The sequence below is a fragment of the Numida meleagris genome, chromosome 1 (assembly GCF_002078875.1).
Source record: "Numida meleagris isolate 19003 breed g44 Domestic line chromosome 1, NumMel1.0, whole genome shotgun sequence".
NCBI classification, from domain to species: domain Eukaryota; kingdom Metazoa; phylum Chordata; class Aves; order Galliformes; family Numididae; genus Numida; species Numida meleagris.
This window is the reverse complement of record NC_034409.1, coordinates 193,148,394-193,162,605: the sequence shown is the minus strand read 5'-3', so window position 1 is coordinate 193,162,605 and position 14,212 is coordinate 193,148,394. Positions and strand designations below refer to the sequence as shown.

The window sequence follows — 14,212 nt, the reverse complement described above, 5'->3', positions numbered from 1 at the left end:
AAAAAGAAGGAATTCAGGAAAAGGGAGAAGAAGGAAAAAAAAAAAAAAAAATCTCCTTGCTGTTTTATTGAGGCTGCCTCGCAAGTTTTCGCTGCCCAGAAAACTGGGCGCTGGGGAGCCGCAGTGGAAATGGAAATGTGAGCTTTTCCTCTGGAAAAGGTCTGCTGTAGCAATTCCCGATGTCGAAGCTGCAACGTTTCGTCCCGGCCAGATGGAAACGGGGATTCTTCAGCCAGAAGAAAAAAAAAAACAAAAAAAAAAACAACAAAAAAACCCAACAACCCAATCCCCCAAATGGGATTTTCAAGCTCACCGTGCGTTGGTTCTTCGGGGTGGGTTGGCACGGTCGCTGTTCTTCCTTGTAATCATGTGGGCTGAGGGGGGTTATTTTGGGGTTGGAAAGGGAGAGCGGATATACGATCGGAATAGTGACAATGCTGCATCATTGAAGGAAAAAAAGAATGATGGCTCTCTTTGCTGGAAAATGAGCGCTCACCACTCTGTGAGCCCTGTGCAGGGCTGCCTGCAGGGCAGGGTTACATTGGGCACGGGGAGCGCTGAGCCCCAGCGTGCTGCTGGGAGCTGTGATCTGCCCTGGCTGCTTCTAGCTGCTGGGAAATGCAGTGCCATCAGCATGGAAAGTTAGACCAGCTCTTAAAGAGCTTTTTTCGGGCTTGGATCCCGCACAAGTGCAGGATGGATGCTTTCCACCTGCTGTCCATCTCCTAAATTGCCGGCTTGGCAGGTGTGGCTGGGGAGAAGCTGGAGGGGATGAGCGTCCCACGTCATTCTGGCTGTCAAATTGCTATGGAAGCCGTCCTTTAATGCACTGCACAGCTTTGTCCACCTGAATCCTTCAAGGGTGCGATTGTAACCTATTTTCATAGAACTGTAAGCCTTGGGAAAGACCTCCAAGATCACCAAGCCCAACCTCTCCCTACCATTCCCACTCACAGATCATAGAGTCATTAAGTTTGGGAAAGACCTCCAAGATCACCAAGCCCAACCCATCCCCACCATTCCCACTCATCGAACCACAGAGTCATTATGTTTGGGACAGTAGTCCTCCAAGATCATCAACCCCGACCCATCCCCACCTTTTCCTCCATTGAGACTTGAAGCATCTTTAAGCCAAATTCCCTCCGGCTGCTCTGGGATGTAGCTGCTGCTGCTTCGGCGGCGAATATAAGCTCAGAGTTCATTTTGGAGCGGGTGTCTCTGTCAAGCTGTACTTTTTCTATTAAATAAGCATGTTCTGCACGCTACGCTCCTCCCTGCAATGAATTCTGTACTTGAAGGGGAAGCATGACTGATGTTTGTCTTAAGCCTCGACAACGAGCAGCACAAAGAAAATGAGTTCGGGTTCGATCAATTTATTTAGCGTCAGGCTGTGGATTCAGGAGCTGCTGGCTTGGAATTAATGATAAAGGGTTTCGTTTCAGCAAGGCAACAAATTGCTTTTATGAAGCAGGAAGGTTATAGTGAGATAATGAGCCAACTGCAGGGGCCAGGGGTGGCTTCCTGCACTTGGAGCTACAACGTGCCACGTACACTTGATCTCGAGTAACTGCATTAAAGACGTTACAGGGGTGGCTTTCTTTTTTAATATTTTTGTGGTTTTTTTTTTTAAAACATGCTGCTGTATGGGTTGCAAACTCCCAACTGCAAATGCTGTCGTAAGTTGAGGTTTAACGTCTTGGTAGGGAATCCTCCCTTTGCCCTCATTGTCTGCACTGGGTTCAGGTGCTTGCTGGTGGTGGCTGGTAGGGCTGGGTGCCCTTCCAGCAGACACACCTGCAGGGAATGGTGGCCTTGAGCTGGATTTTAAGCCCTGCTGGGGGTGAAGATAAAAGCATGTGGTTGCAGTGCTGCTCTACAGCTCTTGGCCTGCACATCGTGGTTTGGCTGTGGCCAACATTGAGAGCATTGAGGTTGGAGGTGGGTATGGGTGTCTGGGGCTCTGTAGAGGACATACTTTCCTTAGGGAGTGATGCCAATTTGAAACTCCTTTTTAACGAGCAAATAACACAGAGGCTGTGCCCCCAAAGTGCTTTACTGAAATGACTGAGATGCTCCGCACCTTCTTGCTGGTAGTGATGGGATCCACCTGGCAGCCACTTGGCTCCTGCCATAAAGAGGCATCATTAAGCTGTAGCAGCTGGTAATTACATCTCAAGGAGACCAAATGGTGGGAGAAAGAGGTGTCTCTGGGAGTTCCTCTCTATACAGCAAGATAATAAAGGCTGTTGGTGGGAGGAGGCTGCTGCTGCTGTTTTGCTGGTGCCTACCGCAGTGGTTGTGGGGTGAGTGGTGTCTCTTGGTTTCTCTTTTGCTCTTAGCCCTTTTAACTGCCAGGACCTAGCATTCAGGGCTGTTGCTCCCCAGAATGATGTAGCATGAAGCTGAGTGTTCCCTCTGCTCAGGAGAGGGCAGTGTCACACCAACAAGCTGCTCCCTGCATGGCAGTGCCACCCTTTTCCCACCCAAGGGTGGTGTTTCCACTTTCCGTGTGGGACCTCAGTGCCTTGTTCCCTTCCTTCCCTCCCTGAGCAAAACATCTCCATTCCAGATGTGCAGACCATGAGTGTGCTTATGGTGTTTACCAAACCTCAGTAGGACGACTCTGCGCGTGATGCAGGGAAAAAGGGATTAAAAGGATTGTTTATAGCAGTTGCTTTTGCTTGGCAGCCCCTCTATAAACAGTGATTAGATGCAGCTACTTTAATGCATTCCTGTGCTCTTAGGGAAGCTGCGTGCCGGCGTTTGGCTGTGCTGCTATTCCCCTCTGTAGTTCTCCCCACTTCCTCCAAAAATACCCCCAGGTACTGGCAGGACAACTGCACGGATACTTGGTGGAATAGGCTGTTGTTGCTCAATAACCTGAAAAGGCCTTATTTTTATACGTAACTAAATATTTGTACAACGCCTCTGCCAAGAAATGGTTTCAAGGTACAGCACGTTCCCTTGAAGGGTGTTCCAGCGCAGACCTTCTTGGGTGGCAGTGGGAAATCTCTCCTTGCTCGGGTCCTTCTCACTGCACCACGTGTTTTCACATGCTGAATCCATTACATGTCGTGATGGAGCTCTGTCCCTTTTCCCTGTCTGCCTCTGGACAGGACCAGGTCCATGAAAAATGTTTCTCTTGCAGATGATGTGTTTTTGGCAGTGATTTTCGTGGCTCCTTATCCAGGAATTGCTGAAGTGGGCCAGTGGTATTCATAGAATCGTCATAGAATGGCTTGGGTTGGAGTGGACCTTCAAGATCATCCAGTTCCCCTGCCGTGGGCTGGATGTCCCCCACCAGCCTAAGGCCCCATCCACAGCCTTGGGCACCTCCAGGGATGGGGCACCCACAGCTCTGGGCAGCAGTTCCATAATAATAGGCTTATTACTGCTATTATTCCTCCTAGATGGAGGCTGGGATGAAGGGTGGAGGCAAACCATACCTCATCCCAGTTGATGCACAAATCTGGGTACCGGCTCCATCGCACCAGTGGGCAATTATTTCCTGGGACGCATCTTGTTCTGGTTTCAATGTAATTCCTGAGTCACGACAAAACTGCATCCTCCTGCTCTCCAACCACCTCTGTGCTGCTTGGAGCCGGGCTCTCAGCACAGCTTTGTGCAGGGATCTGGGCTGCTGCATCCCGAAGGACGGGGAGGTGATGGACTGCAGGTCTATGCTTTTATCTGGGAGCGCTTAGCAGGGCTGTTTCACTTTCAGATTTACCGTGTGGTTCTGTGTTAAAGCAGCTCTTGCACAAAAAGAAGCCTCCCCTTCCCCCAGCTGGAGTTCAGATACGCAGAGCAGAACAAGTCCTGCTGGACGCTGTTTTTTTAGCTGCACTGAGTTTTAGGCTCCCTTTTGCAGAGGTTGCTCAGCATCTTGCATCTGATTTAAATAGCACAAGGTGAGGAGCAGTGTTTCCTTTAATAGTTATTCCAAATACGGCATTTAAAGAGGCATAATGGGTTGGCTGTATGTTTATACACTAATTGTCTACTAGACTCTATCTTGAGCCGCTTGTCTTGTATTGATGCATCGCTTGTGCTGACAGTCACCCCATCATAAATGAAATTGCCTCCATCTAAAATCAAGTCAATGGTCTGGTCGTCTACTGCAGCATTGCAGCAAAGCAAATAAAGCCAATTGAATTGTTGGACCTAGAGTCTGAACAAGTCAACAGGAGCCCCGTGACTGCTGGTCGCACCCAGGAGGTCATGGGGTGGTGAGGGATGCACCAAGTGCTTGGCGAGGCTGCTGGGAAGCCGGTGTAATCCTGGAGCAGTCACTTAATGAGCTTGGGGAGGATTTGGGGCTGCGTCTGGGCTTCTAGTCCTGCTGGATTCCCCAGGCCTTTCTGTGAGGGTGGAAAGGTGGTGTGGATGGGCAGGCTTGGCCCTTCCAGGACCTCTAAGGTCCCCAACCCACCTCACCATGCCCAGTGACCATGTCCCTCAGTGCCACATCTCCATGGTTCTGGGACACCCCTGGGGATGGTGACCCCCCCCCCCCCCCTCCCTGGGCAGCCTGTACCATGCCTGATCACTCCTTCAGAGAATTTTTTCCTAATACTGTTCCTTGGGGTTAAAACATTTCCGCCATGTCTCAGCTGTAGGTGTGGGAAGGGCTCATCCAACCCTTTGACCTCTGGCTCTTCCTTGGGGATAGGAGAGGTTCTGTAGGGTAAGAAGCGTACGAGTCCCGTGTCTGTAACCTGACTGCTTTGCTGTAGGACGAAGCCCTGGGTAGAAAAGCTTTCTGAGGCTGCCAGGTGGGTGATGTTTTGTAGGATGTCACCCGGTAGAGCAGTGATGACATCTGTGGGTATTGTGGGAATTCTGGTGTCATTCTGTCTACTGATTATTCATGCCTCTTGCTGATGAGACTTCAGACTGTCACTCAAACCTATTGCAGTCGGGAACTCAGCGAATGGGGAGCGCTGCTGTCCTGGTCAAGGTGTCCACACAGGAATGCAGCTGTGGGATTTGGTTGCCTTTTCTCACGCTGTTCCCTCTGGAGAGTTTTGGGTTGGGATTTCTCTGTGCTTGTTGGAGTTCAGCGCTCCGTGCTGCAGTAACGGCTGAGCAGTCCCTGTAACCTGTGCGTGGTTCGTTAGGAGCCCTGCGATTCATCAAGCGGAGAGGTGAGGCCTCATGGCTTCTCCAGGCTTCTATTTTCAGCCGTGTTCCTGTTAACATGCAAATTATGTTTATCGGGAAGCATTGCTCTGCGCTCGGCTTGCAAGCCCTGTTTCCCAGCCTCTACAGAGATAGCAAAAAGCTTGCTAAAAATACATATATGACATCTCCCCAGCTGGGTGCTGTGAGCTCCTGAGCTGCTTGCTCTGTTGCATTTGATGCTCTGTGAATACGCAGTGGTGGGCAGCTCCAGTTTCTGGGGGTCAGTTACCCCTCTGCTTGGGTTTGGCGTGAACTTGGGTTGCTGCTGGTGAGCCCATTGCAGCTGTGCTCTCTGCTCCTGTTTTTGTTCCTGGAGGCAGAATCTATGTTAAAGCAAAGCAGCAAAACTTGCACCCAGCTCTGAATTAATCGCGGAGTGCTCCTCATCCTCATTAAAAGCCTAATTTAATGTGCGATGTTTACAGCTTGGCTAGAGAGACTTTCCCTTATCACAAGTGCTCCCTAATCGGTCTTGCTTTGTGCAAGGATGTTTTTTTTTTTTGTTTGGATCTCAAGGCTTTGGAGAGCTGTATAACATACAGGAATGCGGTGTGCTCATGGGTAAGACAGCTGTATATGTTAAAATGTTAATGTGATGGGAGTAAGCGTGCTCCGGTGTCTCTTTACGCTGCCAGGCAAGGTCACCCCGCTGCTACTGAAACAAACTGTGCAGGGGCTCCGTGGGGTTCTGTTTTGCAAAGAAATAGCAGTCTGCTTGTGGGATGATAGCAGGGGAGCTGATGTCCCTGAACACATGGGCAGGAGGAGTGAAGGTGAAGGCCAACACCCAAGGATGGGTCCCTCCTTGTGTCGGTGCCCCTGCAGCGTGCTGGGGTTTCAGCTCTTCTTCTCACACGTGGCCACTAGGTTTTAGCATCTGTCGACCTTGTTTCTTCCTCTTTATTTAAAGGAAATGTCCATAAGCGAGCAAAGCTGGATGCTGTGAGCAGTCTGAAGGGAGGTGCATGCATGTGGTAGTGCAAGGTCTGTCAACTTCTCGTAGCCTGGCAAATTGCTTCCTCCTTCTGAAAGGAGAGGGCACTGGGGTGATCGGTGCCACCAGGATGAAGGTGGATTTGATGGTAGGTGGATGGTTGGACTGGATGGTCTTGTAGGTCTTTTCCAACCTAGCTAATTCTATGATTCTATGAGGTAACCAGTTGGTTGCATTGTTGTCCTTGATGTCCTGCAGAGGCCACATGTCTGCTGTCACTTGAGCATCTGGGGACATGCTTGGCACTCCTTAGGGAGTGGCACAGATCTTTCTTTGGTGGTGGTGATGGTGACCACAAAGTAGCTGTGAAACGATGTGTTTTATAGGCATGAAAAACATGGCAGGAGTTAACACAACTGCCTCCAGGGCTTGATGGGTGACTGATGCCATGTAGACTGGCAGCATGCAGAGAGGATCCCAGTAAAGCTGCCGGCAACTGGCAAAAGTGGGAGACTTTTACTGTGGCTTTCGTATCTGCAATGGATATTAAATGGCGTGGCCTCCAGCTAGGAGCTGTCAGAGCTCTTGGAGTGATGTACCTACCGAGGTAGCCAGTTAGGGCCTGACCATACTTATTGGTCTTCCTCAGAGGAGGAACATGGGGAGGAAGCGCTTGGCCTTGAAGATGAGGTTGGTCCATCCAGTTTTGGGTTTGGCCTCAAAGATGAGGTTGGTCCCTCCAGTTTTGGGTTTCCAGCCCTCAAAACCTGTTGGTGTTGATCTTGTCCTTGATCCATAATGCAATTCCAATTCCACCAGAAGTTGCTGCAGATTGGAAATTCTCTTCTTTAGCTTTCATTAGGGGTCACTTTTGGGGAGCTGCTGCAAACAACTTGCCTGCTGCAATCCATCTGCCAGGCTGGGAAAGTTTTGGTGCACTCTGGTTTCAAGCTGCTTGGGTATTGACACGCAAGGAAGCCTTAATGATGCAAGTGACCTGTCCTTGTGTCACCTGGTGTGGGATGATAAATGTTTCACCTGCAAATGGGCTGTGCTGGTAGGGGTGAGAGATGTGGCCAAAGGTTAATAACAGGCTGGATTTGAGTTGGTGACCTGAAGGCAAAGGCTCCCGTTGGCCTGAAAACGCCTCGGGCTTTTATCTTCTTGATGTGCTAAATGCCATTGTATTGCAACGGGGAAGGTAATTAGTTCTCAGGAATGGAGCCTGTGAGTTTGGTTGAAGCTGTAACCTGAAGTCCTGACTTCTGGAGGCGTCCTGTAGTGAGCAGTTACAGATCCACTTCTAAGAGCAGAATGAGCTTAAATGAGGGGGCCCTCTGTATTTCTAAAAGCATCAGCTTACTGTGCTAAAAGCCTTCTATCAGGACAGTCCTTAAATCCAAGTTTCTGGGGCAACAGTCTCCTAGTGCAGCGCTCTATCAGACCCATGAGACCATCACTTAAGTTCTCGTGGCTCCTTCCCCCCAAGCACTATTGGCTTTTTCTCCCATTTCCCTGCAGTTTGTAGCTCAGCTGCAGGGAAATCTGCCTGAAGGTCTGGGCTCCGTTCTGCACCTCTCACTGAGCCTGGGTTTTGGACTCCCATTGCAGGGGGGCTGTAGAGCTCGGGGTTAGCTGGGGTGAGAAGCAGCAGGCTCATGAGGTCACAAGTTTGGGGGTAACGGTGTCAAAAAGACCAAGTGTCCACTTGTATTTCTGCAGCCTCCCTCCCTGGGCGTTACGTGCTTCTCTCTATCTCTGCTGATATTTGCAGTAGCGATAAGAAAGGCTCTGTAGCGAGCGTGCTCGGCGGCAGATAAAACTGACTGTGCGCGAGAGCTGTTCCAGCTGGGAGCTTATCGGCCCTATTAAAACTTTAACGATCAGCAGGGCTCGAGAGAGGTGGATGTTTCAGGTCCTTTAGCAGAACAGAAATGTTCAACAAGGTATTGTGCTGAAGTGCTGCCGCTTGGTAAGTCCCTCTTAAACGCGTTTTATTATTATTATTTTTTTTAGCGGCAGAGGATCATGTGGGGAGCGAGGCTTGTAAAGTGGCCGAGCATTTGTGTTGAATGCAGGTGGCTGGTTACCGTGCTGCGTGTTTGTGGGTGGAATGAGGTGGTTGGCGGAGGTGGTAGCTGGGCTCAGGGTGTATTAAATTGAGGGACCTTCCTGCTCCTGCATGGAGAAGAGGGCTCCTGGGGCTTTTGTCCAGCTACTGAATAGTAGTGCACAGAGGACGAATCTCCCAGTGTGGCTTGATGCTCTCTGAGGGCACCAGCAGGGATGGGAAGACCTGGGCTGATGATAGTGAAAGGCGCAGTGGTGCAGAGTGAGGCCAGGTGTCCCACTGTGATCTGGAAGTGTGTCGTTCCCAGGAGCTCCTATGTGCTGTCTGAATGCATTGAGATGAGTGGAAAGGCTGCTGCAGTCTGAGCACGGGCACGTCTTTGTCCTTCTGATCTGGGCAGCTGGCTCCATCCCTATGCAGGCTTCTCCATCCTCCCAGAGTCTGCAACTTGGAGCCCTCTCCAGAGGGTGGATCCCACAGCTGCTCTCTGAAAAAATAACAACAGGGTTAATTCTGCTTTCTTTTTGTCTTAGGAAGTGAAAACATTCATTTCCAGCCTCCACAAAGGTCCTTCCCAAAGATGGATGGAGTCTGGAGCAATTGGATAGCCAAGAACAAGTCAAGGACTTGAAAAGGGAACTCAATTCTTTGGTTGCTCCTAACTTATTCTTGAAAAGAGCGGTGATGCACTGGCACAGGCTGCCCAGGAGGTGTTCCAGAACTGTGGGGATGTGGCAAGGAGGGACATGGTCAATGGGCACGATGGGGGTGGGTTGGGACTGGAGCTGAAGATCTTAGAGGGGTTCTCCAGTCTTACTGAGTCTTTGATTCTATTAGGAAGTGGAGCAAAGTGGGAAGGTGCTTTTCTTGTTTGCTTCTCTGTTGTTGTTGTTTGTGTTTCTTGCCACTGATGGTGTAAATGGACAGGAAGTCATGGGGAAGTGAGGTCAAACTTGAGTCACTTGCCACTGGCCACGGCCTCCTGGTTGTGTCCTTTTATGTGCAGTGTCACCTCTACTGTGACTTCAGGACACATCAATCCTATTTGTTGCTGCCTGTATTAGGTTGTTCCAAACTCCTCTTAGAATCATAGAATGGTTGGAGTTGGAAGGGACCAATAAAGGCCATTGGGTCCCAGTCCCCACAATGAACAGGGACACCCACAGCTCCATCAGTGCTCAGAGCCCTGTCCCCTGACCTCGGGTGTCTTCAGGAATGGGGCACCACCACCTCTCTGGGCACCCTGAAGGCTTCATTTTTATTGCAATTTTAGCATAACTTGATGTCCTGTTCTTTTGCACTGGAAGGGGTTCTTCAGAAGGCAGCGTGATTGGCATGAGGGCTGGCTTGACCCAACTGTTGGCATGGCAGGAGATGGAGACTGGGGTGAGCTGGGATTTGGCAGGAGGGATGCATGCTGCGGGCTGGTGGCAGCAATGCTCGTGCTTTCTGCAAGGCCATGCTCCAGGATTTCAGCTGACCAAGCCAAGCTTATTCCATGGAATGTCAGCTCTGGCTGTGCTGCAGGTAGCCTGAGCTGTTGAAAGAGATGGCATTTGGACAAAACCAGGAGCAAATGCTTGCTGCTGATACACAAGGTCGGTGTGACCGACTGGCTCCCACGTTGAGTCGTTGGGTTCAGTTTTTCAGCAAACACTTGCTACTGCTCAGCTGTGTAATCAGCTAACAGGATTTAACACCGCATCCAATGTTTCTAACTCAGCTTTGTGCTAGCAACGCAATCCAAAAAAAGCTAGAGTTAAAATAAGTGGAAATGCGAGTTCCTGGGGCTATCCAATTCCTGTACCAGATAGCAAAGCAGCCTGATTGCTATGCTAACAGCTCTATCTGAACTGAATGAGTGTTGTGGAGCTGGGGATAAGGAACATCTATTGGCACTTATTAAGTCTCAAAGCCCTTACGCTTAAGGCAGCTCCTCTGTGAAATTTCTCTTGTTTTCCACCTCCAGGATTTAAAAACAAACAGCCTCTTGTGTTGTGGGAAAGTGGTTGCAATGAGTCTGGTGCTTCTTTTCACCTTGGGAGCCACTAACTGGAACCCAAATCCATTTTGTATCTCAAGAGGAAATTCTCTGCTTCAAGTTGGAGGTGAAACACAACAGAGGTGGAGCCTGGTGCTAGGTCTAGGAGGAAGAGGAGGTGAACAAGTGGTAGAAGAAGGCACCAAACAGGTTAAACCACTGTGTCCCATCTGTCCTCAAGCCTTCCACGTGTTGGCATCAGGTCTGAATCTCAGCACCATTTTTTGTTGTGGTTTTTTTTTTTTCCCTCCCAAACTCCAGAAGATAATTACTTAAGAAGATCTATGGAATCCCAGGGGGAATGTTTATAGGAGAGGAAAGCTCTTGACCGAGTGCTGCTGTTTGTGGGCAATGCCCAAGTGCCTGACCAAGAGGCTGGGCTTCACGTTGCCTTTGTGTGGGGTTGACTCAACCACTGCTGACTTCTGCCTGGCCGCCCTGAAGCACACTAGTGGTGTTAGTAGGTAGTGTTACCTGGAGCTCATATGTTGTGCCCCCAAACTCGCTGTTTTTGGTGATGGGGCCCCATGTGTTTGATTACCTTGGGCTCACATGATCTCATGCCTTTCCTTCCAAAAAAAAAAAAAAAAAATACTGCCTAAAACACTTGTGGCTGAGAGCTCCATTGAGCCAGCTCATGGAAAAGGGGTGTGAGTAAAACACCGTTATGTCTCATGCCCCATCAACTGTAATGCTTGTTAAACAGCAAAGCTGTTGAGAGGGAGCTGAGGCAGTGTTGCTGCTATTAAAAAATAAATACAACAGCAAAGGGCTGAGTGTTGAAGTAAACTGTGCTGTGGATGTCTGAGAGGATATGTAGGGATTGTGGAGATGCCTGGGTTCTCCCCAAGGCTCAGTGCCAGGATTTGGGAAGGCAGCAGCTGCCTGCCCGTGGGGAAAGCTTTGTGTCCCAGATCCCTATAGACTTGGACAGAAAGCCTGGGACTGTGGGTGGCTGATAACATCGCACATCATGTTTCAGCACGAGTAGACAGCCTCACGTGCTAGGATATAGCTCTGGGCAGAGCCTTCAGGTCTGTGCTTTGGTTCCTCCTCCAGGGAAGGTGATAATGGCTGTGCATACATAGCAAAGCAAAGAGTCAGGGATAGCTGCTGTGGACATTGATTTATCCCCTTGGGTGCCTGGCTTTTCTTAAGCTTAAAGCAGTGACTCTCAATGCTGATGTTCCTGTGGAGACAAGAGATGCCTTTGTTTCCACACTGTAAGATTCACTTCAATGCAGTCCTGTGCAGGCCGTGTCAATCTTCACTCTTCTCCACGTGTAGCTGATGCTCCTTGCAGGGCTCGTGGTTTTCTCGCTCCCCGTGAGAGATGGGGACAGGAAAGGTGCTCCTCTTTTTCTTCCTATCAGTGCTATCCTGGGGCCAGTTATTTTCTATTACAGGTGACTGTAACTTGAACTTGAAACAGGTCTTTGTGTGGGGCTACACGAGTGAGCAGTTGATGTGAGTTTGAGGGCAAGTATTTGCTCTGAGTCCAAGAGAAAAGAGAAGAGGCATGAGTTCTGATTGTGCCATCTGCTTCCCATTTCTGGGAACGATGGAGCACAGAGCTGTTCATCCTGAGTTTTAAATTAAGAACCACTCGATCTGTTGGTTGCGTGTCCTCATAGTGTGAGGGAGCTATGAAGTCTTGGATTGATGCTGTGATGGCAGCTCTGAAGGAGAGTTAAGTGGGACTCCTCTGTGTGCTTTATGCACACCTTCTCTGTGGCTTTGGTCAAGGAGACAAATGTGTCTCTGTTCAATGACAACAAAATAGAGAACGTGTATCCACCTCAGGATGGGTTGGTGGGCAAGGTGTACCAAAGAAGAGTGTTTCACATAAGGCCGTGAAGAGTTAGATGCTATACAAAAGCAGGTAGGTATGTAGGCTGTTCCCTCCATGAAGATCTTCCTATAAATCCAAATTCCTTGGGTTATCTTGGGCCAGCTGTACTTGGACACAGCAGGTCTGTGCATATGTCTGGTGGTGTCAAAAAAAGTGATTTCTTGTGAGGAGACAGGTGTCTGCTTCCAGGTAACATCTCCTGTGATGGGAGAGGTACCAACAGACATGGTGTGAGCTGCTTCTTTCTCCGAGAATTGTCTTTTGGAGGTCATCACATGTGTCCTTAATATTTCCCACTTCAAAGATCGGAGTTGACAGCACAAGCTGCCTGCATGATCCCTGATGTCTCAGGAGTATTTGTGCAGAGATTTCATGCCTTCACCCAGAGAAGTGCCACAAACAAGCCACCAAGCAGCCACCTAACAAGGGAAGAGTCTTGTTCTTAGAAACTGACTCTGTAGGTGAATTGATTACTCAGCCTGTTCCTGCTGTGGCACTGTTGGTTTGAGCTGGGAAACTCAGCTTCTCAGGTGTCTGCTCTAACAGATGTGGACACACAGCTCCAATGATGTGGTAAGAGTGTTCTGGGAGGGTGACAGCCCCTCTGGCAAAATAGAGCTACAGCTTAGAGAGGGCAGCACTTCAAATGTGCCACTGGGGTACATAAATGCCACCTGCAACCACAGCATCCCACTTCGAGCATCTCAATCCGTGACAGAGTAAATGTAATCTACCTGAGAACCTCTACTGCTGAGTTCGTGGTGAAGCTGTGATTTAAACTGTTATCCTTCAATCTCTGTCCCAAAATGCTTTGTGTGCATACCGTAGGTATGGTTTCCTCTTGCAATGGGCAAAAAAAATTGTCAAAAAGAGAATAGGAGAATTTGAAGGTGGTGGATCTGCAGTGCCATGGAAGGACAGGGACAGCATCAGCAGGGAGTTAACTTGGTGGAAATCCATCTTGGTGATGGGCTGGGATGGACAGGGCATGCGATGCCTGCATCAACGTGGTGGAATGTGTCTGAAGGATGGGATTTTTTGGAGGGGATGGCAAGGGTTGAGAACTGTGAGGGTCTAATGCTGTGTAGAAGACTGGACTCCATGCCTGGCTTTGAGGCTGAGTAGATAGGCATTGCTCAGTTATTATTATAACCTCAGCATAATGTCATTTTGATGTGAGCAACAATAGAGGGCTGCTGGAGGACCATAGCGACTAAAAATGGAGAGTGGGATGGGATTAGAAAAGGAAATCTGCAACAGTTTCCCTCCTTCACCTTTCCTTCCTTACGATCTTTGTCCAGTGCAGTAACCAAATGTCAGTCACTTAATTTGTGAATTTCTTTTTTACATATTGATGGATGGAACTCAGTGGCCCAAATACTTCCAGCTTTGGATGCAGCCTGCTAAAAAATAGCAGGGAGTTCTGTGGGGGCTGTCCCTTGGCAAAGGGCTCTGCTGCCTTTATCCTGAGCGTGCTGACAGGCTGAGTTCAGGGAGCATCTTTGGAGCCAGTGGGGCATGAAGGTGGTAAAGGGGAAACTTTCCTGCTGCTGTGGTAGGGACATGGAGACTATTATGTCACCTTGTGGGATGCTCACTGTGCCGTGTATTGCAGCTAGGCACTGTTACATGAGCATTACTGCTTTTCATTCCAATGGATCAATATTTCTTGGTACTCTGGGGTTGAACTGAGGGCATAACAGTGGTCTTCAAACTCAAAGAGCTCTGATTTGGAGGTTTCTGTCCCAGTAACCATGGGTCAGCTGGGGTGGGAGTGAAATCCCAGTCCTATGGGTCTGGTTACAGGTCTGTGAGCTATGTTTAACTGCTTTTCTCCAGGAGATGTTCACACATGGTGCAGAAGTGTCTGACAGCTGAGCTTCTCTGCCTCTCCCCCACCAGCCTGCTTTAGGCTCCATGGGGTACTCTGGGAAGAGGGCAATAGGGAGCGTGTTGGCTCCTTACATTTGATATGGAAATGGCTCTTGCCCCATGCCCCAGGCTCAGCTTTCCACTGGTGTTCTCAGGTCAATGTTAAGCTGTAATGCATCATTGCCATGGTGGCAGCTGCCTCGTTCACACCAAGGAACACCTCTGTGCAGGTGGCGGACCAGCACGGGCATTGCTTTG

At 49.5% G+C, this 14,212-nt stretch overlaps 1 protein-coding gene across 6 annotated transcripts in view; it reads left to right on the top strand.

Moving 5' to 3' along the window:
* Positions 1 to 14,212, top strand: part of LOC110392127 (glycerophosphodiester phosphodiesterase domain-containing protein 5) — a 196,220-nt gene that overhangs the window by 34,688 nt on the left and 147,320 nt on the right. Inside the window, exon 1 of one of the 6 annotated variants that reach the window (XM_021384103.1) lies at positions 1,673 to 2,303. The exons of 4 other annotated variants lie outside the window; for them this stretch is intronic. The gene's annotated coding sequence lies outside the window, so the exon portion shown is untranslated. Of the gene's footprint in view, positions 1 to 1,672; positions 2,304 to 7,948; positions 8,091 to 14,212 lie in introns of those variants that run through there. One more of the 6 variants, XM_021384101.1, reaches the window with a different exon arrangement.